Below are 26428 nucleotides of genomic sequence, written 5' to 3'. Positions count from 1 at the left end.
ACAAAACATACTTACCTAGAATATCATTTTTTCTGTATTTTAACACTAAACCTGCATTTTTGAGACAACAATCCCTACAGCCTGAAGAAGTATAACATTCATGGCTTTAGCAAATAATTTTTTATTTTTGACATCCATGTTTTTACTTTAGAGGAGTTAATTCATTTTAGGTGTGGCATAATGCCCAGCAGGCTGTGGGTCTATCTCCTCATGTGAATGGCTAGAGGAAAACAACTCAACTTTGGGGAGTTGAGAGGTCAGAAGTCAGAAAGGTTAGAAATGTCAGAACTTCAACTAGATATGAAGTTACCCTTGAACAACACAGGTTGAACTGTGCAGGCCCACTTAAACACAGATTCTTCAAAATATAAATACAGTATAGGACTGTTGAAGAGGGAAACTGCCCAGAGCAGGCCCAGGCCAGGAGGCCCCAGAAGATGGAAAGTTACTAACAATAAGCTAGAGATAAGCAGAAGCCCTACTTCGAGCAAGAGATAACCAGCCATTTCTGCTTCTGTAAATAGGCTTCCTGACACAGGCTCCCTGCACTACTGTTCCCGCACTTTCCCAGTTTAAATCCATCTAGCCGTTGGAGTCAGCATAGCCCTTGGAGCCTGAATGCCTGCAGTGCCCTATGAAAGCCCTGTAACCCCGTTGCCCAGGGCCCAGAATTTGGAGCAGGAGCTCATCTGGGTCCAACGGCGTAAAATAAATCCGACTTCTCCTACTTCTCTGAGTGTCACTTGGTCTCTTGCCAGTCTGATTCTTATTTTTCCACAACACCGTAAATATACTTTTTGTTTGTGATTTTCTTAACAGTTTCTTCTCGCTAGCTTACTTATATTATACTGTATATAATACTTATACAAAACATGTGTTAATTGATTCTTTATGTTATCAGTAAGGGTTCCGGTCAATAGTAGGCTATTAGTAGTTACGTTTTTGGGGAATTGAAATTTATATATGCATTTTCCACTGCACAGGGCTCTGTGCCTCTAACTCCTGCATTGTTCAAGGGTCAACTGTATATTCTTTTGAAAACAGAAAAAGGGAAATCAGGAGTTCTTTGTGCCGTATTCTGGAATCTCATTAAAATCAAGCAAGGGTGGATTCTAGAAACAGGGCTACCCAGGCCTAATTCTCAGAGCCTGATTAAACTATACATGAGTGTGGCCTGTGTTTGTGTATTTTTTAAAGCTTGCCAGGTAATGCTGATCCACAGCCAAGGTGGAGAGCTTTGGACCCAGAGGAAATGAAAGCTCTATTGTATGCTAACAGCTCACTCCTACTCTGGGTCTCACGCATGAAATGACAGTTGCGACTCCCACTCCTTACAGAGGAAGCTGCCCCAGGAGTTACAAAGATGTGAAGACTAGCACAATGCTTGTCTGCTGGGAAATAAAGAGGTTATCTTGACGTGACTAGATCTTAAAGCCATTTGAGTCATTTAATAAGACTTTTCTCTATTTTTGTCTGGTATTTACACAATTTAAGTTTACTCTAGGACTCTTTTTTTTTTTTTCAAGATTTTATTTATTTGTCAGAGAGAGAGAGAGTAAGAGCTTGGCAGGCAGAGGGAGAAGCAGACTTCCTGCTGAGCAAGGAGCCCGGTGCAAGACTCCATCCCAGGACCCTAGGATCATGACCTGAGCCAAAGGCAGACGCTTAACTGACTGAGCCACCCAGGCGTCCTTACTCTAGGACTCTTAAGGAGTATTCTAAAATGGTGGTTTTCAAACTCTATTCTGTAGAATTTGGGGACCCCTGGTGGTATCTCAGAAGTCACTTTAGGGAATGAGTGAGGTAAGTGGAGGCCAGCAGAAAGTCTGTGAACCTCTTTCCCTTCAATAGGAGCACTTCTGCTCCACTTTGCTGTATTAGGTGTGTGTGTGTGTGTGTGTGTGTGTGTGTGTGTGTGTAATACACTTGCCTTTAGAAAAAAAGATGGCTTTGCAACCCCCCAAAATATTTGAAAAGCATAGTTTCAGAATAACTGTAATAGATCAGGAGAATCGTCCTCCTAAATAATTGGTATTTACCTCTCTCTTAAAAGACTCAAATACTTAACACATGAACTTTTGAGCTATTGGTAGGTAGAAAAAGAAAAAGGAGAAACTCTTCTTTTGGGATACCATCAAGGTTTTATGAACTCTCAAAGCCTTTTATTTGTTAGAACGGTGATTACTAGCCTATCCTTAGGAAAAAATGTCTCTCCCTTTCTCAGAAAACCTCCATCCTTCCTCCCCCATTTCTCCTTCACTGTCATCCAACTACCACATTGACACTTCTGACCCCAGATGTTTGAGTTTTCATGACAAGCAATTCTGCGACACCAGCTGGGTGTCCTACAGTTTAATCAGTTCTAACACTATCAAGTTGGAGATGGCATAGGATCCCACAGGTTAAGGGCTCAGTCCCATGACAATGCCCCTCACTTCAGATGCCAATCGGAAGAAGTAGGTTACCCACAGCTTCTGTCAGACTTGGCTACCAATCTGAGGTTCCCAGGACCATCTCCTTGGGTTCGATTAATTTGCTAGAGTAGCTAGTTTACCAGTTCATTAATGGGACCCTTCCATGAACAGCTCGATGGAGAAATACATAGGGTGAGCTCTGGAAGGGTCCCAAGTTCAGGAGTTTCTGTCCCTGTGTAACTGGGGTGTGTCATACTCCCAGTATGTGGATGTGTTCGCCAACCTCCAAGCTCTCCAAATCCCAGACGGTTGGCATTTTATGTGGGCTTCCTCACATAGGCATGCTCACTTATGAATTCCATTTCCAGCCCCTTCCCTTTCTCTAAAGGATAAGATGTGAGGCTGAAAATGCCAAGCTTCTAATCATGGTTTGGTCTTTCTGTTGAGCAGCCCCCATCCAGGAGCCCACCCAGAGTCACCTCATTGGAATAAAAGAGGCTCCTAGTGCTCCTCGAAACGTACAAGGATTTAGGAGCTCTTTGTCAAGACCCAGGGTCTAATACCGAATATTAGCACAGAAGGTGCTCCTAGCGCTCTCATCACTTCAGAAATTAGAAGGGTTTTAGGAGCTCTATGCCAGGAGCTCAAAGTAGAGACCAGTATATATATTTTCTATTTTCACACTATCTATTTACCTAACCACACACACACGCACACACACACACACACACACCAGAAAAATATTAAGCGTTTGATATACATGTATAATGTTAAAAAATATTAACAGTGGTTTGTGTGACAAAAGATAAAGACATATTCAATAAAATTTATTTAGAAATTATTAGCCATTCTGAGGAAAACCAGCCGTCAGTAGTCAACATGGCATTGCTTAAATTTTCCCTGTGAAAAGAATGATGGCCACTCAATATAGTAAAACCCCAAATCATTTGTCACGGGGCTGGCAGATCGAAGTAAAAGAGAGACTACAAATAGCCGAAAGCTCTGGCAAGCTCTTAGATGAGCACTTGGAGCGGGAGCTGCTCTTAGGCTGACCAGACAGGTGTGCGCCCCGCACAGGGACCCTAAGGGGGTTTCTCCGTCCAGAGTAACAAAGAAAGGAAAGGGGAAGGGAAAAATGGGAAGCGGCAGGGGGTAAGAGGTACATTAAGAAAACACTAAATCACTGAGCTAGTTAAACAGTAAAAGGGGCAGATACAAGGCGTAGTTTAACGAGAGGAAATGTACTGAAATGCTGAAAATTGCTGCCACCTCCTGGGCATTGCTTTTGCAACTGCAGGTTGCCATGGTCACTTGTATTCTGTAAAATAGACATCGCCATGAAACAGAACAATGAAAAAACAGGGCTGACTTTGCTGTGCTTGCGGACAATGCTGATGTTAAGGGAGAAGCAATGAATCTCTTCCAAGATCCGATAACAGACATTTGCTATTTTCAGGGGAGTCAGTCAGAAAGTAACACAGTAAATGTCTGCTTAATTACTGAAGGAAAACAGCTTGCTTGTAGGGAGGTTTAAAAAGCTGCCCAGCTAAGGACAGGTTGAAAAGGTAACACAAATAATACTGAAATAAATATTACTGATAAAAATACTTGACATGTGGTTGCGCCTAGGTGAAAGGTTAATTGCTAAGAAAAATTGTTGACTGAAAATCCAATGTGATTATTTCTTAAAACATTCTGGAACATTTTACTGTAGAAAGGAGTAATCAGCCCCACAACAAAAACATACATTTAAATGTTCATATCATTGTTTATACTATTTTTCCCAAACCTATTAAAAATCATTGCTTATACTGTATTACGCAATTTGTTTTATCAAAATTCAGAACACAGAGCTTTATCAAAGACTCTATTGTACTGACAATGATACGTTGAGCAAGGCTTACATTTTTTTTTTTTTTCTAATTGGAGGCCTACGCTTCAAATAGGGAGGTGAACATTCTGAAATAAGGAAGGAGAGATTTGCTCCAAGAAAACTCTTGCTGGCTCCATAGAAAAGGGCTGGGAGCTAGCCAACAGACCACAAGGCAGGTTGTTAGATGTGTGTGCTGATACTAATGCAAAAAGAACTCTGCTAGTGGCCACTAAAATATTTGCTGATTGTTAAACGCCAGGTGTTAGGTAGTCAAACACACACACACGCGCGCACACACACACACACACACACACACACACACACACACTTTTTCCCTAAGTCGTTTGATTCCATCTATATACTACCTCATAGAATGCATTAAATGTTCTCCAAAGGAAACATGAGTCACGAACTATTTTATTTTCTCTTTATCTTTTGTCCCTTTCCTTCTTTTTAGGCACACCATTGCAAGCACAGACTCATGCCTCGCCACTTCTATATCTTTTGGGAGAAATGTTCACTCTTGAAGTAGAAAAGAAAGGCAATTTTCTCTACCAATTCTCATTTCTAAAAAAATGGAGAAATCCTCAATAGGATGGTGGGGTGTACAGCTTCCTTAATTTTCACCTGATGCTCAGTTTTCTCTTGGTTTTAGACCCTCTACCAATGAAAATAGTTGAAAAGAAAATCTACTGATCACACTCGTCCCATCAAAGCAATCTACTTGCAAATATAGGAATGGTTGTTCTTTTTTAATGCATCTGAGAGAAGATGAGCGGGAAGGAAATTCTGTCCCAGCTAGGCTTTGTCATAAATCCTATTTTTACTATTTCTGTTGATTCTTTGGAATGATATAAAAATCATGACAGTAAACATCTATAATCCAACCAAGTGGCTTAGAAATAAGCAACAGTATTATGCAAATAATTGTTGGGAAGAATTTTCTCATCTAATTATTTGCACCATCTGCATGATACAACTTAGAGCGCTATTCTGATACCTGTATTGGAATAGTAGAAAGTTCTTAAATTAATGATCTTTGTATTTCCACCTTAAGAAACTAGAGGGAAAACATACAAGGACATCTCCATACCTTCTGCTCAATTATTTTTCTGTAACCAAAAAATGCTCTAAAAATTAAAGTCTATTTAAAAAAAAATTAAATCCAAAGTAAGCAGGAAGAAAGAATAAAAATCAGAGCAGGAATCAATGAAAGAAAAAACAAAAATAATAGAGAGAAGTCAAAAGCTGACTCTTTTTTTTTTTTTTAAAGATTTTATTTATTTATTTGACAGAGAGAGACAGCGAGAGAGGGAACACAAGCAAGGGGAGTGGGAGAGGGAGAAGCAGGCTTCCCACCAAGCAGGGAGCCCGATGCAGGGCTGGATCCCAGGACCCTGGGATCATGACCTGAGCCAAAGGCAGATGCTTAACGACTGAGCCACCCAGTCACCCCTCAAAAGCTGATTCTTCAAGATGAATACAATTTATAACTCCAGCCAGAGTGATCAGGAAAAGAAGACACAAAGTGGTAATAGTTGACTTTACAGATCACCTTCCCACAAAGGAACTTCCAGGCCCTAATGGCCACACTGATAAATGTCATCAAACATTTAAGGAAACAAGAGTAATATCAATTCTACATACCTCTTCCAGAATATGGGAAGCATCCCAACTCATTCTGTGAGGTCAGCATTACTCTGATTCCAAAAGGAGAAAAAGACATTACAAAAACAAACAACAGGCTGGTATCCCTAGGAACACAAATTCTAAACAACATTTTTGCAAATCAAATGGGAAAAAAAAGAATAAGAATGAAATATATATAAGATTTGTACCCAATCAGCATTAGAATATGAGCAAGAAACGAAAGACCTAGTTGTCTACATACTATGATTCCTAGGAAATTTGGTCAAGGCACAAAAACACAAAAACAAAAACAATAAACAGTGATGTGTTCCAATTGGGGAAGTCCCCACTGAAGAAGGCAATGATTTTTAGCATCAGGACAGCTGGTTGACAGAAGAAGGACAAGCAGCCCTTCCCTGGAGAACATTGGACTTTCCTGGGGTATTTTTTAATTGGCTGTGAATCATTGCTGCTACTACATGGTCTATGAAGAGATAAGACCCTGGAAATATATGTGCCCACTGATGGCAGGTCCTCCTAAATAAGCGATACGGGGAGATGGATAACAGTTAACATCAAGACTGTGCCTTCCAAGAGGTCAGTGTTACCAATATGGCAGAGAATTTTAGTGGTTAGACTGGAGCTTACAGCTGAAGGGAGGTGGAATGTTATGAAGCTATTGCAATGCAATAGTAATAGAAACCTCAACTAAGCAGTGGCAGTGGAAACTGAAAAGAAAGAATGAATACAATTAGAAAGGGCACTTGGTAGTCTGAATACTACTGGGAGTTGAGTTTAGTCCTCAGTTCTAAACTGTTGGTTAAAACCTACTGGAAAAAACAAACAAACAAACAAAAAAACAACCCACTTGGGGGGGGGAACCTTGTATTTAATAAATTAAACTAATGAGTTCATCTAGGAAATGTAGCTGGAACCAGATGCTTTACTATTCTCCCCCTGATAACCTATATCCCAAATCTCCTTCTGCAACGCTTTCTTTGAAACCCTTTAATATTTTCCCATTACCACCAAGATCCTTCGGGGCAAGGGTACTAATCACAACAAATTGAAATGTGTTTTGAACAGGGAGATGAGAATGAGTTCAGTACTAGAAATTTATTTTCAATTTATTTTAGAGAAAGATTTGATTCTTAAGAATTAGAAAGAATGGTACTCTCCCTCAAACATGATGAACGGCTGTTGATGGAACCAAGGCATTATTAACAGACTTGAGGGTCTAATCAGCAAGAGGGTTTTCATTCACCCCTTAATATGTGTGAAATATAATCCCATACTTAGGAGTTACCTAGTAAATGAAACCATAAAAGACATAAAATCCCATTTCCACAGCTTGTCACCATCAAGAAAAGAACACACATTGCAGTATTGAAATCTATTTAACACAGCAGAGCACAGAAAGTCATTTCGGCAGAGAGGAGCCAGGATGGTCAAGGAACAGACCTTTTTCTGACTTTACCAAAGTTCAGAGAAGTGAAGAATACTCATTTGTTTCATTCTGTTTGTGTGCAGCACACACGGTAGAGCAGAAGACCAGAGAGCAAGTCGATGCAAACAAAGCAAGCTTTTCCCCAGGGTTTTCCCCTCCTCATATGCGGCGAATGCCAAGCTATTACTTTCCTGCAAAAGGAGCCCGTAATCACACCACGGCGCTCCCGACATGTCGCATGAAGTAGCGCTGTAGTAAGAAAAGGGATGACGAGAACCTGAAGACAGAGGTCACTGTTTTACTTCTCCCATTACATATTGGATCACTCAGTTCATGATCAGCAGTACTTTTCAAAACATTAAGCAGCTGATAGGGCTCAGGCGAATCAGCACAGATGCTGGCTGCTGACAGACCGAATATCAGGTCGGCTAATGGGACTGGAAAAGGTTGGATTATTAGGGTTTCTCAGTCTCAGCACTGTTGACATTTGGGGAAGGAGAGTTCTTTGTAGAAGGGCTGTCCTGTGCGTGGTCGGATGTTTGGCTGCGTCCCACATCCTTCATCTTTGGCCGATACCTACTAGATGCCAGAAGCACTACCCCGCCCTCAGCTACGACTACCAAAAATATCTCTAGAAGGTGCCAGATATCCTGATGGGGTGGGGAAAGTTCCTTCAGTTGAAAATTACTGAATTAGATTCCTTTATTCAATGAATTGGTTCATCGAATATTTCCTCTTTTCCTTCTCCCTCTAATCTTCTCCATTCCCTTAAATGTAATGCCTTTCTCCAACTTCAAAGTAGATTATGATCTACTAAACTAAACAAAACAAAATTAATGGTAATTACTTGCAGGGATTTAACATGTAACTAATTGAGGTATTTCTGAAAATACAATGTTCTAATTTGTAATAATAGTTTTCAGTAACTAAGACCTTGAATAATATTTCTGCTTACTAGGATAGGGATGTTAGAACACTTCGTCTTCAATCAAAAAAATAAAATATTGTAAATACTGGATCTTATGGGCAGGATTGCACTTTGAAATTTAAAAAATTACTCGTTCCTGTTTAGTAAAAGATAATTATGAAGGCATACTACAGTGTCTTGTGTATCTATTATGTATTTTAAAAACCAATTTATATGTATGAGAAAAGTTGAATTGTAAAGAAATTAATTAAAAATATCTGTGGAATTATCCCAATAGCTAAGCAAGGAAGAATCCAGGAAAGCAAGCAGCTGTCATTATGATAGAGATAAAACAATAACAGCTACCATTTATTGAGCCCTTATATTTTTCCATGTCCCTAAGTAATTTATATGCTTTCATTTAATCTCCCAATAACACATTCATTCAACAAATGTTTATTATGTGCTTACTATGCTGTAGATACTGTTCTAAATGTTGGGGACATGGCAGTGAACAAAACAAATCCCTGCCCTTATTGGAACTATAGAGAATAAAGCTGGGTAAAGGGGATAGTATTCCTTAGGGGATTGCTGTTTTATACAAGGCATTGATGGACAATATTCAAAATATTGACATTGGAGCAGAAATCTAAAGATCTTCAAGGGGCATCTTCCAGGGAAGGAGCATTCTTGGTGGAGAATTAGCAGATGCAAACGTTTTGAAGAAATCATTTTCTTGGCCTGTTCAAAGACAAGCAGGGTAGCCAGTGTGGCGGGATTGGGCTGGCAAAGGAGAAAGTGGGACAGAAAATGGGATAAGACAGAGGTCTACAGATCTTTCAGGACCTTTGAGGCTATTGTTGGGAATGGCTCTTATTCTGATTGAGATGAGAAGTCAGTGAAGGCATTTGAGCAGAGAAGAGACCATCTGATTTAACAATTAGAAGGAACTCTTTGTGGAGAATAGAGTAATGGAGCAAGACCAAGGATAGTCAGTGAGGTAAACATTAAAAACTCCTTAATTTTGACAGATGGTAGCTGCACGTGTAAATATAACATAGTGTATAAACTTGTTGAATCACTATGTTGTACACTTGAAATTAATGTAACATTGTGTATCAGCTGTACTCAAATTTTAAAAATCCCCAAATTTATTAATAAATAACCCAAGGCTTAGTAAATAATTTCCAGAAAGCACTTGGTAAATAAATAGTGGAATTGAGATTCACACTCAGAGCCTATTTTTTTCTCTTGGAAAATGAAAGGGAATATAAACTCTAAGAGCCACGGACTATTGATATTTCAGTCAAAGAAGGGAAATGAATAATACCACCAAGGGAAAAGTAAACATGGGCAAGAATCTATAATCATTAAGGATGAACTTATAAGACTTTTGATGTATGTAGGATTTAGTCTTCTTTTAATATTTGCATCTCAAGTTATTATGCACAAATATGCTTTTGGGGTCTATATAACTGAATAAGTTAGTATAAGAGTTCTAATTGTAAGAAGAGGAATTGGATGAAAAACATATTAATCTGTGTATTTCCAAGTAAGCAAATCTATAGTGAGTAGTTGTTTAGAATGGCAGGCCCTGATCTAAATTCAATATCTAGTTGGGAGTAGCATACTCTAAATCTAATTATTAGTTAGTAAGTAGTTTCTTATAAATTCAAACTTAAAAGACAATGGCACGTGGCATAATTACTTACTTGAAATTTTTTGTCTTACAAATGTTTCACTTTTGCTTTGCAGAGATATCCAAAACAAAGAATCCATTATTTTAGCAGAAGATATGTATCCTCAGAAAAGTTAATTCTCTTAAACCTAATTCTGTTTTGTAAATTATGGCATTTCATTGGGTTTCTTCCAGTCTTGTGAGTCTATGATGCTGTGAGGGTTGTGTTGGTTAGAACATGAAGTCGACGAGTTCAGTACCTTCGATAACTTTCTAGACTGCTGAAATGCATTCAGCCTCATGATCACAGTCTCTGCACCCCTCTATTAGTTAAGGAACACATGAAGCTGCTTTCACAGTTATTTGGCAGCTTAAACAGAATACAAGTTTATTTCTCTCTCTTTCTTAAGATTTTATTTATTTGACAGAGAGAGCGTGAGCGAGCACAAGCAGGGGGAGCAGCAGGCAGAGGGAGAAGCAGGCTCCCCGCCAAGCAAGGAGCCCAGTGTAGAACTCAATCCTCGGACCCTGGGATTATGACTTGAGCTGAAGGCAGAGGCTTAACCGACTGAGCCACCCAGGCGCCCCTATTTCTCCTTCATAGACAGTTCTGAAGTGAGTGGTCGAGGGCCAGTGCAGCAGGTCTTCCAACTTTAAGATATGGCCTTCAAGTTTTCTTCAGTCATTGAAACTCCCCAGTGAGGGGAAAATCAGGCAAGGAGAAGTTGCATGCATCACCACTCACCTTTTTGGCTTCACTTTTTCATATGGCCACACCAAGCTGCCAGGGAGGTGGGGAAATGCCATTTCCACATTGGGCAACCATGCTACCAGTTAAAATTCAAAGAAGTCTACTATTGGAAGGAAAGAAGAGAAACTGGATATTGGGGCATAATTAGTATTTTTGGGGGGGGGCCTCAATTCAAATTCTGGAAGCCATATTACAGAAGCCATAGAATTCATGGGCAATAAAATGGCAATGAATCAATGGATTGGAGCAGAAACATATTGTTATTGTAGAGATATTTCAAAGCTAATCACTTATTTAAGTAGTTTTGGTCTTACAAACAAAATACTACATGCTGTCACAATTCTAAAGTTAGGATGATTCTAGTCTCCCACTCCTCTAGCAATGTTCCCACAACCTTAAAACAGGTGTTTTGCTTTTTTTTGGGGGGGGTATATACTACACGTGTGAATATTAGCCTTTCAATGGTGCTTAAGAAGGGATACAGCACTCATAATAATACTGAACAAATCAGCAATGATGGCAATGAAATCACTGTTACCGAGTTACAGTGCCTTAAAGTGCCTATAAAAGTATGTACAATTATGACACCAATTCCTGGGTTGACCCTACAGCACTGTGTTATATTGAATCTAATTATCTCCTGCCTGGCCTGTTCTTCCTTATATGTTTCAGTATACTCTAGAGCTTATTTTGGCCCTGACTTGACATTTTGCTCTCTCTCTTACCTCTCACAGCAAGTTTTGTCTCCCTACTTGCAATATACACTTGATGGAATGTTACTGGAGCAATATGTAAACTCAATTAAGGCAAAAATAAATGCTACATAATGAACGGAATTTGATGGCAAGCCCGTGGAGTGTTTATGGCATTCCGAGTGTAGCCACACAGCTGTAAAATGCCCTCCACTGCTGCTCAGGCCACTCTGAACGGCTGACGTGGAAAGGATTTTTCAGTGGTGTTCCCTTGAATGCCAGTGCTCCTTTGGAAAAGAAGAGATTTGTAACATTAACAAGTTGAATGGCTTCCTCTACATGTTGACTTAGAGTTCAAGCATAAAAGGTCATGCAGAAAGACATCAGCATTTTATGGGATGGACCTTTAAAGGTTAGTACTTCATGTATTTGGATTAAAGATACTATTAGTCTTTTAATCCCTCCCAGAAAAAAGGGATTTGGGGATCTAATAAAACCAAAAACAAGTTAAGACAGAAGAAAGGAAAGTGCCAAGGTTCAAAGCAAGAGACAATCCTTTTGCACAGTCCCACTTAAAAGTGGGAGTTTGCTTTTCTAAAACGGAAAGCTTTTACCCTTGCATGTTAAATCAGAAAACTCATTCAGGACTTATAATAATGAGAAGATTCATTTTTAGTAATTCTTTGGGAAATTGAAATTCTTCATTGACTTGAAAGTACATCTCCAGACTAGCCCTGGCAATAACTACCTGATAGTGAATAAGGAAATGATATTTTAAAGGCTCTACTTTCTCATTTATGAACTGTAGTAAATATCAAAAGAGCTAATTAACTTGGAAGTGTTTTATAAACCATGAAACACATGTCAGTGTGAGCTCTACTGAAGATAATGATGAGGCTACTTACTGAAATGCATTTTAAATGAACAAAATATTCAGATAAGCTCATCTCATACAAGTATGCTATAGGTAAAACTTATCTTCAATCTCACATCCTTTTCTTTGGTACTGTATTTGTCCTCTATTCTGTAACCACTTCCTTCTCAGTGTCTGTCTGATTTCTCATTCTTGCTAATTTTTTAGCCCGGGGTGGGGGTTCAGGGACGGGAATATTTGGTGTCTGCAGCCTACCTCTTCCTTGGAACCTCCTCAGATGGCAGGTACTTATAAGACCTATGTCACAAACTCTTAAGTGGATCCAGTGGAAAGTGAAAGTGAAGGGTGGTGGATGACTTACAGTTCTTACAAATGATATGAATTGAATATCATTTTCATAGAAGCATTATTGCCTTAGGGATATGTGTACCTATATGAAAACATATATTAAAAAGCATGAAAATTTTTCCTTGTCAAATTTTCAAATCTTGGCTATGTGAGTGGCATAGAGAAGTGGGTCTGAAAGAAAAATGTGTCACTAAGCATTAAAAATGTTTATAATCTTTGGGGGCGCCTGGGTGGCACAGTCGTTAAGCGTCTGCCTTCGGCTCAGGGCATGATCCCGGGGTTGTGGGATTGAGCCCCACGTCAGGCTCCTCCGCTGGAAGCCTGCTTCTTCCTCTCCCACTCCCCCTGCTTGTGTTCCCTCTCTCACTGGCTGTCTCTCTCTCTCTGTCAAATAAATAAATAAAATCTTTAAAAAAAATGTTTATAATCTTCATTATGTTTACTACATGATCATGAAATTTTAACTCTGCATTCAATTATGCTATTCCTGGATATAATTTTTTTTGGTTCAGTGCACATATTGTATCACTTAATTCAAGAGACAGTTTTCACCTGACTAGTAGTAGAAGATACTTGGCAAGATATTATAGGGAAGAAAATGTAAATTGAACTTATTCAGGGACTTTAAGATGTTCATAGTGTGCTAGGAAATAAAAGCATATAAATAGTCACAATAAAAGGGTAGCTCTAGGGGCGCCTGGGTGGCACAGTCGTTAAAGCGTCTGCCTTCGGCTCAGGGTGTGATCCCGGCGTTCCGGGATCGAGCCCCACATCGGGCTCCTCCGCTGGGAGCCTGCTTCTTCCTCTCCCACTCCCCTGCTGTGTTCCCTCTCTCGCTGGCTGTCTCTCTGTCACATAAATAAATAAAATCTTAAAAAAAAAAAAAAGGGTAGCTCTAATTTAAAGAAAGGAGTAAACTAAGTGTTATGGAAAGAGTAATTCTGGATGTAGAATTTATAAAATAATTGATGAAAACTGTAAAGTTCTGAAATAGAACTGGATCCCAAAACATAAACCTCCACTAAGAAACCAACACTTCACTAGATTGGAGGTTCACCTACCTCATTTGTCTTGGCCTTCCCCCCAAACCAATTCATATGTAGTTTTTAAATCAAAGCTCTGCTGTTACTCCAGAGAAGCCTTTTGAACCAATCCAAGCTCTAAAGGAATTTGAAAGTTTAATGAAATAATGTGAATAAAAGATTTAAATGCATATCGGGATCATGATAAGAGAGAAGTCCTAACACTGTGTATTAGGAATTGCTGAACGTATCCTTCAGCCACTAACTAAGGAAGTGTTCAACTTAGCTGGAGTGGCCAGAAAAGATTATGGAGAATTTGCTATTAAAACTGGCACTGAATGGGGAGCCTGGGTGGCTCAGTCGGTAAGCGTCTGTCTTCAGCTCAGGTCCTGATCCCAGGGTCCTGGGATGGAGCCGCCCATCGGGCTCCCTGCTCGGCGGGAAGCCTGCTTCTCCCTTTCCCACTCCCCCTGCTTGTGTTTCCTCTCTCGCTATATCTCTCTCTGTCAAATAAATAAATAAAATCTTTAAAAATAAATAAATAAAATTGGCACTGAAGTGTAGAAAGGGAGGAGATCATGGGTAAAAGGAATATTAAGGAAAAACAAAAAGGTGGACAAGTGCTAGGCTTGTCTGCAATGCTATTTTCTACCCTCTTTACTTCTAACAGAACACACTGTATTCATCCCTCAAAATCACCTCCTCTGTGAAGACTTCCTTAAGTCCTTTTACTCTTCAAGTGCTCTATTCTAAACACACACACACACACACACACACACACACACACAGCCATTCTCCCTTCTGGTTTATATCTGTCCTAAGTATACTTATGAATTATTGTATATATTGTGTTGCAATATTACTGGTTCTATTTGTTTCTCTACTGTTCTGGGTATTCCTTGAAGGAAAAGATTCTGATTTATTCATCTTTGTATCACTAGTCCCTACACAGTGCTTGGCACCTTGAAGATAGGTATAAGAACTGTTATATTGAACTGAACCCACACAATTAGGGGTGATAAGTATTGAACAGGAGATTGGAATGAGTTTGAGAAAGATCTTAAATGGACAAAGATAAGAATTTTGGACTTTATACAGTAGACTATAAATCCATTTTAAAAAATTGGATAGCAATCTCAAAAATCATTTGTAAGTATATTCTCCCAAGCATCACCAGCCTTTTTAGGTTAATATTAACAGCTGATTTTGTTTTCAGTATGTGGTCTCTGCCATCACTTCTTCATAGGAACATAAAAACCACCACCCAAGTCTAGTGAATTCTGGAGGTCCCAGAGGATAAACTTCAGATACTTCAGAACAAACTTGTTCACACTCTACTCATCTTTTGTATAGGTCTGTTGTTCACAAGACACTAGAGAGGGGCACCCCCAGAGCCCCGCTGCTGTGTAGGCCCTCTAGGAGTCACCACTCCACCAGGTGCTCTGTTCTTCATGACTATCAGGCCAAACTGCTCTTCTGATAATTTCTTTCCAAACCCACATAAAGCCTCCGTTGGTGGAGGTTGGGGTGCTGGCAATATTCCAAATGGAAATGTTCCGCAGGAAATAGGAAATCGAAGATGTGAACATTGAGAGGATGTCAAACTAGTTGTTTTTAGATTTTTCGACAATTTTATAGATTTGTTTTGATGTTCAGAAAAGGATGAGAGAGTCCCAAGATAGAGAATAGGGGAAAAGAGCAGAACATCCAGTCTCTACTGTGTTTTGAAAAGTACCAGCACTTTATTAACTCTAAGCCTTTATAACCCTTGATATTTTTCTATAAGCAAGGCACAGTGGTTTTTACCTGAGGATAAAGGTACCAATGTATGAGAATAATGCCTGTTATTATGCCAGTGTTACCTAATATTAAAATATACAATTATTACTTAAATCTCAGTTTATAAATAAAAAATATATAATTATAATCAATGTGGTTCTTAGACAATGTGTATCATAGAAAAATGATAATCTTGTCTCTTTTTTTATACCTCTCAGGTACATATTTCTGATTCTTGTGGATTCATGTCACAAATAGAACAAATATTAATGCTTTCTGGGCCTGCATTAATGAAACAATCTCGCTCCCAGATTCATAGCCAGCTAAATACCTCTGAATTCTCCATATCTAGTAAGGTGTCTGGTACGTACTAAGTGCTCGATAAATATTTAGTGACTGTGTGGATGCATTAAAACAACATTCCATATAATTCCCAAGTGGGAAAATTCAAAAAAAGCATTCAAAAAAGCTGTAAAGGAAATTTAGCATATGGTGATATTTAGAAAACATGATGGAGTTCTTCACTTTGAAATTTTTTACAAACACTGTACCTTTAAAATAGATTTTTAAAGCTTTTCAAAACCCAAATAGCATATTTATTTCCAAAAATAAAAGGCAAACATCTGGCAGCAAGATATAAACTCTTGCCCTTGGAGAGTATTCCTTATTTTGAGACCTAGCCTCTGGTGTTGCCATGACTACTGACCAGGAACTGAAAGTGCTATGTAATACATTCTATCTCCCATTGTGAACCTAAAACCAGCAGCAAATTTCTAGTAATTAGAGGAGACAGCCTCAAAGGTGGACTTGACAGAGACTTCAAACATTGTCTCAAAATCTTCTCCAGAGGTTTCGGCTACTGTTGTTGACGCAAATGCTGCATTAGCATGCATAAGGTGATTAAATACAGAGCTGGGAATTTGGCCAAGGAGAAATCATTTTGCCACATTCAAATATGTCAAGTCATGTCAAAAAGGAAAGAGAGAGAAAATCTAAGCCAACATTTATTGGACGTGCAAGAGAGTAAGTAATGTGTTTGGTAGATAAATATCGGTCCTCTGAGAGCTCCTAAAATAGTGATTTCTGACCTAAGGCATACTAATTCTGAAAAAGGGGTAATATTGGTTGTTCCAAAAAATAAAAAGCATCCACTTAGGCATCCTTATACATATAATACCTAATGATTTACTCTCTCATTGGTGCTAAGGTGATTTAAACTATTTTTACATAACATAACAAAGCTTGGGGCACCTGGGTGGCTCAGTCAGTTAAGCATCTGACTCTTGGTTTCGGTTCAGTTCATGATCTCAGGGTCAGGAGATCGGGCCCTGCATCGGGCTCCATGCTCAGTAAGGAGTCTGCTTCAGATTCTCTCTCTCTCAAATAAATAAATAACATCTTTTAAAAAAGAGATAACAAAGCTGTGAGTCATGTAGGACAAAGTTAATCATATTTTAATAGTATATAGTCTCTGCATTCTTCCTCAATGCAGATAGATGGCTACCTTTACCTAGTGTAATTTGGACTAGAAAATAGGAAAGGCAAAATGAGATGCTGTTGAGATAGCATTCATGTCTGCTTTCATCTAGGGACAGAAATCATATATATACATAATTTTTTTTGCTGGTGCTAAGAACCCCCACATTCTCCAAGATCAGATGTGTCTTTTGTTTCCAGAAATACTGGATTCATATCCCCATACTTTTAACCTAAAGTAGGACTATGAGAATTATTCTAATTGAGCTTCTGCCTCCAGTTAGATGATGCATACATTCCAGAGAACAAGAGGGAATAAGCCTCATCCTCAGGTTGCTTCAATGGTAGTAGCGACTGAGATAGATTCAAGAAGAAAGAAGGAAGGAAGCAAGCAAGCAAAAGACAGAGAAGAGGGAGGGAGAAAAAGCAAACAAGTTGATAAATGTGAAGAAAAGAAAACAGTGCTGCGAACCTGAATAATGGGTGGCAGGGGGAGGTGAGGAGGGCCAGCTACTGCAGGTAGGGAGGTCAGGCAAAGTCCCTGTGAAGCGATGACATTCAAGAGGGATCTGAAGGGCTTAAATGCTAGAGGCAGTATGTTGGCAAAGCAAGGAGGAGTAATTTGGACTTTGAATCCTGTCCTCTCATTTAATCCCTTGTTAATTTGGTAAATTCCCTACGGAACCTCTACTATCTGTCAGTCACTGTGCTATGTGCTGGAGGATGCCACAGAGAACAAAATATACATAGTCCTTCATTCGTCGGGCTCCCTCATTCATACTTTCATTTCAGTGGAGAAGATGGCTGTTGACCAAGTAGCTTCCACTGTAACGTACATCATTGTAAAGCTGTAACGTACATCATTGTAAAGCTGTAATGTACATCATTGTAAAGCTGTAACGTACATCATTGTAAAGCTGTAATGTACATCATTGTAAAATAAAGTGTATCATATTGAAGGTAGAACAAAGAGTGCAGAGAGGTGGAATGGGTTCTTTGTGAGCCACGGGGCATATAAGCCCATAAAGTTTCCAGGAGATGTAAGGAGTAGGCACAGCAAGGAAAGAGAAATTTCATAACTTGCTGGATCTCATGAAGGGCTCTGCTTTTGCATACACCAACATTAAAGTAACCTGAAACCAAAGGAGGTCCAAAAGCCCCTTATCCTCTCTTCCATTGTTCCCCAAATCTCTATCCCCTGCATCTCCTATTTGATGTGTGTGTGGGGGGGGGGCAGGATAGGAGGTATGCTGGTAAGAAAAGCTTTTGCCCTACTTCTTTTGCAAACAAATATGAAGAGCGTTGCTTCTTATCTCCACTTCAGCTGCATACAAAAGAGAAAGTCTGAAGGAGGAAACCAGGAGACGTCTTACATGCACTCTGAAAGTAATGGATTGACTTGCTCATCAGCAAGAAAGCAGTCAGTGCTTGAGCTGAGTCAAAGGTTTTTCTTGTGGACTTTGACCTTTCCTTAAGGTATCTATAAGGAAGTAGAGAAGCACAGGTTCCCCTGGCCAATAACAGTGATGACTGATCCTCTCTACTAAGATTATTATCAAGGGCAATGTTCACTGTGTCTTCTCTTTGTATGATGTCCTCCCAAGGGCTCAGTCACCCTACAGTGTTGTAAATCCCTCCAGACCATCTTGTATCTGTTAGAAAAATAGTCTCTTGGAGTCTCTGTTCAACAATAAGACAGTAAGAGAAAAAGATCTAAAGAAAAAAAAAAAAACATTGCTGCAGTTATATTGATTCCTGTATCAATGATTGATAAGAAAAGAAATATTTTTTATTGGAATAGTTAACTTATAGCTTTCTAAAAGTGATACATTATCTAGTCAGTCCAACTCAGTGTTTTTCATAAAAGCAGAATTCTTAGTTTGCAGAACCCCCGAGATTATGCTGTATAAGCTGAAACACTAGCCTGTCTTCCTCAGGGAAAGTATGAACTAACAAGCTCACTGATAATTAAAGCTTTGCTTGAGCCAAGGCTTTTCATCAATTTGAATGGAAAAGCAATCCATTACCAGCACAGATTGGAGAAGCACAAAAGCATCATAAAATGTGACTTCCCCATCTCTCTCCAGTTCTATGAATGGAAAGGAATTGGTGATATATAGATGACAAAAACAATTATATAATAGCAAACCACAGGAAAACTCTTATACATTAAAAACTAATAAATACAAGTAGATAAGACACTGTCAGTTTATGTGGTTCAAACAACTCAAGAATGCTTTTTTTCAAAAGACAAAAACAGAAACTAAATCATAGAAATCTAACCATTGGAGGACAGACAGTTCAGTACAATGAAGAATCATCAACCTCCTTTCTGGTCTTCTAAGTTATTGGAAGAAGAAAAATGGCTTGGATAACCCAACATCGCTCTCATTGCCTTCTTGCTTTACCATTATGCTCATTTCCTATTTCCTGTGCTTTGGTTATATTTGTTTAAAAATAAGGAGGTAGTATTGAGTTGAAACAGCCATTCCTACATAGATTCATAGCTCATAAGGACAAATACGCAATTACATATCACATAAAACTCTAACTCAAGAGTATATAAAATTCTAAGGCTTGGAAATTATTTCTTAAGAGTTTCATCATGTATAAAATAAATTATAACATGCTAAGAGTATTCTAATTCTAATATTGAAAATAATATTAGAATGTGAGCTGTTTAAATGCAACTTAAAGAGAGGAATTAAAACCTCTAGAAATTTTTAAAAAATAATTATTGTTATGCTAAACAGATGGTAGATATTATAAAATTATACCTGACAAAAGTTATTTATTTGTTTATTGGAGAGATCAGAGGTAAAAGCCATCAAAAGTCACTGCCAGTCCAAAACATTATAATTAATATTTTGCTTTTATAAAATTTTATCCCATATTTGATAGGAGTATGTAATATTTTCAGGTAATCATCTTTTATTATTTTTTTTTTAAAGATTTTATTTATTTATTCGACAGAGATAGAGACAGCCAGCGAGAGGGAACACAAGCAGGGGGAGTGGGAGAGGAAGAAGCAGGCTCCTAGCGGAGGAGCCTGATGTGGGGCTCGATCCCATAACGGCGGGATCACGCCCTGAGCCGAAGGCAGACGCTTAACCGCTGTGCCACCCAGGCGCCCCAGGTAATCATCTTTTAAATATGCCATTACGATAGTAAAATCCAAGGGATATAGTTGTATTCTTTACTGGATTCTATGCTAGATTCCTGATCTCCCTTCCCACTGGGAAAAGAGTGTATTAGTACTTAAACTGGTGAAATATTTTGGCCTAAAACAAAACTAATTTTTATACTTTTACTGAATAAGAAACCATTATTTTGGTTTAAAAGGCATGTTCTTCTAGTTCATGCCAAGATATTAAAAATCCTGCCTTTATCAATAAGTAATAAAGCAGAATAGATAACAATACTTGTGACCTATAGGAACTTGATGGTTAACTCTATTAGAAATGTGTATTCTCGGGGCGCCTGGGTGGCACAGAGGTTAAGCGTCTGCCTTCGGCTCTGGGCGTGATCCCGCCGTTATGGGATCGAGCCCCACGTCAGGCTCCTCCGCTATGAGCCTGCTTCTTCCTCTCCCACTCCCCCTGCTTGTGTTCCCTTTCTCGCTGTCTGTCTCTATCTCTGTCTAATAAATAAATAAAATCTTTAAAAAAAAAAAAAAGAAATGTGTATTCTCAAATATTAAAAAGGGGAATGCAAATAGAAAGCTAGTAGATGGTAGAATATAGAAAGAGCTTGCATACTTAACATATGTCTTAGAATATTAAAGAGGAAGAAGTTAAGCCTTTGACACGCCAAACAGAGCAATTAATAAAAGAAGCTCAGTTTAGAAATGTAATAGACAAAAACTGGGTGGTAATCATTAGGTACTAAAGAACCAGCATAATTTTCTGAGCGAAGACTGATAGTCCTAGCATCTATTGGTGCAAATGGTATGTCATGCCAAGATGAAAAAAAAAATTTCTTCTCTCAAGTGGCTCCCCTTTTACTGTTTTTCCTAATTGAGATATAATTGACATACAATACGTCTGGTTAGCATCCATCACTACACACAGTTACAACATTATTTTGTGTGTGTGTGTGTGGTAAGATCATTTAAGATCTACTCTCTCAGCAACCCATCATGAATCAACAAGGGCATTTTATCAGAAGTACTGGGATCTTCCAGCAAAGTAAGTTTGAAAATTTCAATAGAAAATAAGAAAATTTAAACACGTATTCCAAATTTCCAGAGAAATGTCTCAAGAAGTTTACAGATTTAAGACACAAAATTACAAAAAAAAAAAAAAAAAATCCTAGAACATATCTTTTAACAGAAAAAAAAATGATAGTACTTCCACAAATATCTCTGCCTCTGCACAAAATTCATAATTAAGAATATATTAAGGATGAAAATGTTAAAAGGAACAATGTTTGAGTTTGTGAGAAGAGTATTGAACTAGGAATCATGTGATTAAAATCTGGGGCTGGTTGTGCCATTTACAGCCATTTAACATCAACACACCTGTATTCTCATCTGTAAGATGGAGTAATTAACGCCTGACCTAGCTGCTTAATTTTTATTTTGAGAGGTAAGAGGTGAGGGTCATTTGAAGCACTGCATGTGAAGGTGCTTTGAAAAGAATTAGACGTTTTAAAAATATAAGGTAATGTTACTATGTTTAGTGTATTATTAAATATACTAAATATACGAAAAAGGTTTTTTGTAGCACAGAATAGGGGTATGGTAACCTAATTAAGATTTTAAAACTAGGCTGTACTAAAATTAAAGAACGATATCAAGTTGGAGTTTGTCTCTAAAACTTGAAAATTTGACTAAGTAGTTTGAAAATAAGTAAAAATCAGTGAGTGAATTTTGAAATGTGAAGAATTAGGTTTAGTCTTCATTTCCTTCCACACTTCTGTTTACACTGAATGCTTGCTGCTCTGAAACTGGTCCATGAGGGAAAAAAAAGTGAATTGGCTCTCTATGGGATTCCAAAAGGAGGTCAGTTCCTCCCTTAGCATAATTCAGATTATTCTGGGAAAAGGCCATGCTGAACAGTCAGAGAGAAGGCATTCTGACGTGTGGTTTCGTCGGGTGTCACGTTCCTAAGATGGGTACCCAGCAGGCTGCCCACTGGGATCCCTGGACACCTTAGGAAGCAATGGGCACTGTCATTATTTTGATGGGACAGATTTGCTAATTGGTAGGGTAACTTGTTCCCCTACTAAAATCTCCCCTGGAATCTGGACCCAGCTCTGTTTGGGCCAGTCCTAGTGTCTACTTATGAGCTGGGGTCAGTACTGGCTGAAACCTGCGCTCGCAAGCACAGAGGAGAGAACTCGTGATGTGCAACCTCGCTTAGTTTGACAGCCATTGGAATGGCATGTTTGGGAAGGGCTGAACTTCCTGTCTGACCAGCTGCAGACTCTATTGCTCTTCTACACAAAGTCAATCATGAAGATTCTAGCAGCATTTCTTCTAGGACTTCAAGGAGAACATCTTATGAAACCCTCTGATTATGTCCCAATTCAATGTGTGAATTGAATTACAGTGATAACTCAATCCTTTCTGATTCATAAACTTAGCTTACTTTCTCAGTAGCCCAACTGATGATGCCCTTTGTAAGACATTAACTTATACTTCTCATTTTCTCCATGATGGCTTAATTGTTTTCAAAATCTTAATGATCAGAATTTCCATCTCCTTTGACCTGTTTCTTAATGAGTGGCTTGGCCACTGAACTCAGGATTCACAAGAAATGAACCTGCTCCATGTTTATGCCCAGCTTTGTGGAAATAAAAACTATCTAAAATATTAGAATAAATATTATAATGAATGCCAATAAATCAGGAGAACGCATAGTAAAGGGGTCACTCAAAACTGTCAGGTTATCTGAATAAACTTTTTCCAAGAAAATTATGAAAGTGTTTAACAACTTTAAAGACCAGTTAGTGGAAAAATTACTGTTTCCTGTGATGAGGGGACCTAGTGTGGTTGAAGTGGGAGAGTATTCCCAACATGGAGTTGTAACTAATATCTATTTGTCTGGATTAGAGCTCTTAAACTGATACAAGATGATTGGCAAGGTTGAACTCCATATTATAAAATGCCTGAATTACCAATAAAAAAATTCAGGCCAGTTGTCATTTACTTTAGGCCTATTAATAATGTTAGAAATATTATTAAATTGGAGCAGATGACAAGAGAGCATGTAATGAACTTCTCTTAATTTTTTATTACCAACCTATTCAAAGCACATATATTTATATACTTATCTATCTACCTACCTATCCATCCACCTCTCTATCTATCTATTGATCTGTCCATCTATCTATGAAATATATGAAAACCTGGGGCCATAAATGGTCACAGTGCATTTCTTTAGGTGAATGGCCTTTATTGAACAATTTAGATATTACTGTTCCAGAATAACTATGGACAAGAAATGATTGTAATTGCTATGACAATAAGGACTTAATTGGCTAAATTACAGGAAGAATACTATAAAATAGACAGAAACCTCAGCTTCAAAGCCAGATTCTCCCCAGTTATGCTTGGGTAATAGGTTGGGCATTTAGGAAACATCTCTTTTAGCACATAGGCATTGCGTTATTTCAGTTGTGATGTAGAAATAGATTATTACTACGTAAGGTGCCCTTGCATTTACCCTCAGAGCACAACTCTTTTCTTTCACATTAACCTTTTCCACGTTTTTAAACTGTTATTTTGAAAAGTGTATGAAATTCTGCCCTGAATATAATAGTCACATCAGTTTTCCCTCTTTGCAGAGAGCACTACAGCATGAAGAATAAATGTAGTGTTTGCCTAGGCTGCACTAAATTTAGCCGAGAGGGGCTGCTTTCTTCTCTCAAGACATAAGTACAAAGTGATGGAAGCTCATTATGAACCCAGACCAAATAAAAGGGAAAGGACGGATAAACTGACCTGAAGGGATGTTGATACAATCCACTTTCCTCTAAACATAATTTTTTTCCATATTCAATTCTCAAAAGTGAAGAATGTGGTCATTCTTTCTAATATTGTAATGTCTTATCTCTTTAGATTCCCTTTTGAATTCCCAATACAATTTTTTTCAGACTAATTAGATAAAAGACCTCCAAAAATGCTTCAACCTAGTTAAGCGAAAATGTTTTGTTTGGTGCATAAAGTATAATAATTGGATATTCACAAAGTCATCCACATATTACCACTGGCCCATTTACAGGAAAAATTTGATGTGAAATAAGTTTCATTATTCAGAAAATAAAATTCTTATTAAAAGTAATTGAAAAAATACATGGGAAATATAGGCTTCTTACCTCGGAAAGGTTACTTCTCCACAGCCCAACTGATAAGTAGGACTTTTGAGACTTCGTGTCCTCACCATTTCCCCATAATTATTGTAAAAAATCCCCTAATATCTTTCAATATCTCCCCCCTGAATCCTTTCCAACCTGTTCTCCACACGGAGGAATATTTTCTAACTGAATCTACACGGTCTCCCTGAAAATCTGATTGAATCACATCCTTGTATAAAATCCCTCAAAGGGAACACCTAAAACTCCTCAGCCTGGTTTATAAGGTTCTTCATGATCTAGAACCCACTTAATTCCCCAACCCCATCTCTCAGCACTGCCAGCCTCTTCTCTTTCTAGCAGCTTTTCTGAATTATTTTTCTTACCTGAATCTCCCAGGCTTATTACTTTAATGGCTTTGCAAATGCTTCTTCCACACTGGAAACACCAACCCTTCTCCTCAGTTTGTCTCCTAACTCCTGTTTATCATTCACCCCCTTCTCCTGACAGGGTCTGAGGCCGTCCTTCCTGCTTCTGTAGGATCCTCTTCCTACCATCCTCACAGTTCTTACCACACTCTATTGTAATTTTATGTGTTTAGTCCCATCTCTTTCAGTAACACGTAATTTCCTCAAGAGCAGAGACGATATATTTTCCGTTTTCATTACTCATTTGTTAGGCTTCATTAGAGGTAGTACTCCCTGGTTGCCAAGTGCCAGACACTGCAGCCAGAATGCCTGCAATGGGTTCAAATCCCACTGCTGCCACCTTTTAGCTGTGTGACCTCATGCAAGTTACCTCACCTCTCTGTGCCTCAGTGACCTTGTCTCTGAAATGGGGGAAATAAGAATACCTACCACACAGCACTGTGAGAAATAATGCAATATGCGTCAACTGCTTAGAACGTGCCTGCCACTTATATAAGCATTACTTGTTACTCCAGCCGCAGCACTGCCAGTGTCTTACACACAGTAAATGATTCATACAACTTTGCTGCAAAAATTAACGGATGATAAAATATCAAATGAAATGATTTTTCAATCATCCCTTTTCATTGTCTTGTACTCCACCCTTTATTGTCAATAATTGGCCCATTTATTCAACAAGTATTTATTTAGTTATCTACTCTAATAGAACTGAGAATTGTATTGAAAATACCCACTTCAGTTTGCAGAAGGCTTTGAAAAAAAAAATGCACGTGTCAGAAAAATGATAGAATTGGGTAAAAACTCATTCTCTTTCTAGAGTGCTCATAATAATAGCCTCCAGTCAAGTTTAAACTGGTTGCTCTCTGGGGTCTTTCCAAAGATGAAGGAAATGATTACAACTTCTGATTTTTTCTCATTTCCAATTTGTGTGAGCTTTTTAACTTCTTTCAGTACCTCACCTAACTCTTATGCAATCAAGATCAAAGACAGTTTCTTAAAGAAAAAAGTACATCTACTGTGAGGCTGGTTATTTCATAAAACTACATCTTTTGAAAAGCAAATTATATAAAAAAATTGACTAGGAGAAAAGATTCAAAACCTCACAAGAACAGGCAGAAAATTCTACAAAATTAAACTTGTTTGCAAAAAATCCAATTAAAAACAACAATGGACATTAGGAAATGTTCTACTGCCCTACACTATACTTTTTAACCTTCTCTCAAAGGAATGGCCCAACCTAGCCTATCTTTTTCTAGCTCTATCTCCTACTGCTTTCCACAATCCTTTTTCCTGTTCTGTATATATTTTCTTTAATATTGGCCCTGTCTTGGGGAAGTAGGGTCTGGGCAACATTGGGGATGAATGATTTGTATTCTCCATATGCTCGGAGGGCATGGAGACCTTTCTGGAGACTCATGAGAGAAGAACAGTGAGATATATGTGTCCAATTCTAATTATTTCTTTCTGTGCATCTCTTCTCTCCTCCTATATTCCTGGCCTCCCTTTTCGTTCACGAATGCCAGATGGCCTATACCTGTGGTGGCAATAAGGCAGGTCCTATGTTGTCTATCTGGTTAATGAAATCCAGCACAGATTCTAGACACAGGCACAGAAGCCCATTGTAGGGAGAGACTGGGAGCAAACACTTTGAGTTCCACTATAACCCTGGCACGTGGTGAAGACCTGGCACCCAGTTCACATGCCAGCCACTGTGCTATGCTGATGGGGGTTCAAAGAGGAAAGACAGTGAAGGCCTGGCCCTTTCACAAACTAGTTTAGTGACTCTGGGCTAGTTACTTCACTCTCCAAGTCCA

This window comes from Ursus arctos, unplaced genomic scaffold (genome assembly GCF_023065955.2).
Source record: "Ursus arctos isolate Adak ecotype North America unplaced genomic scaffold, UrsArc2.0 scaffold_6, whole genome shotgun sequence".
Lineage (NCBI taxonomy): Eukaryota > Metazoa > Chordata > Mammalia > Carnivora > Ursidae > Ursus > Ursus arctos.
This window is presented reverse-complemented; position numbering follows the sequence as displayed.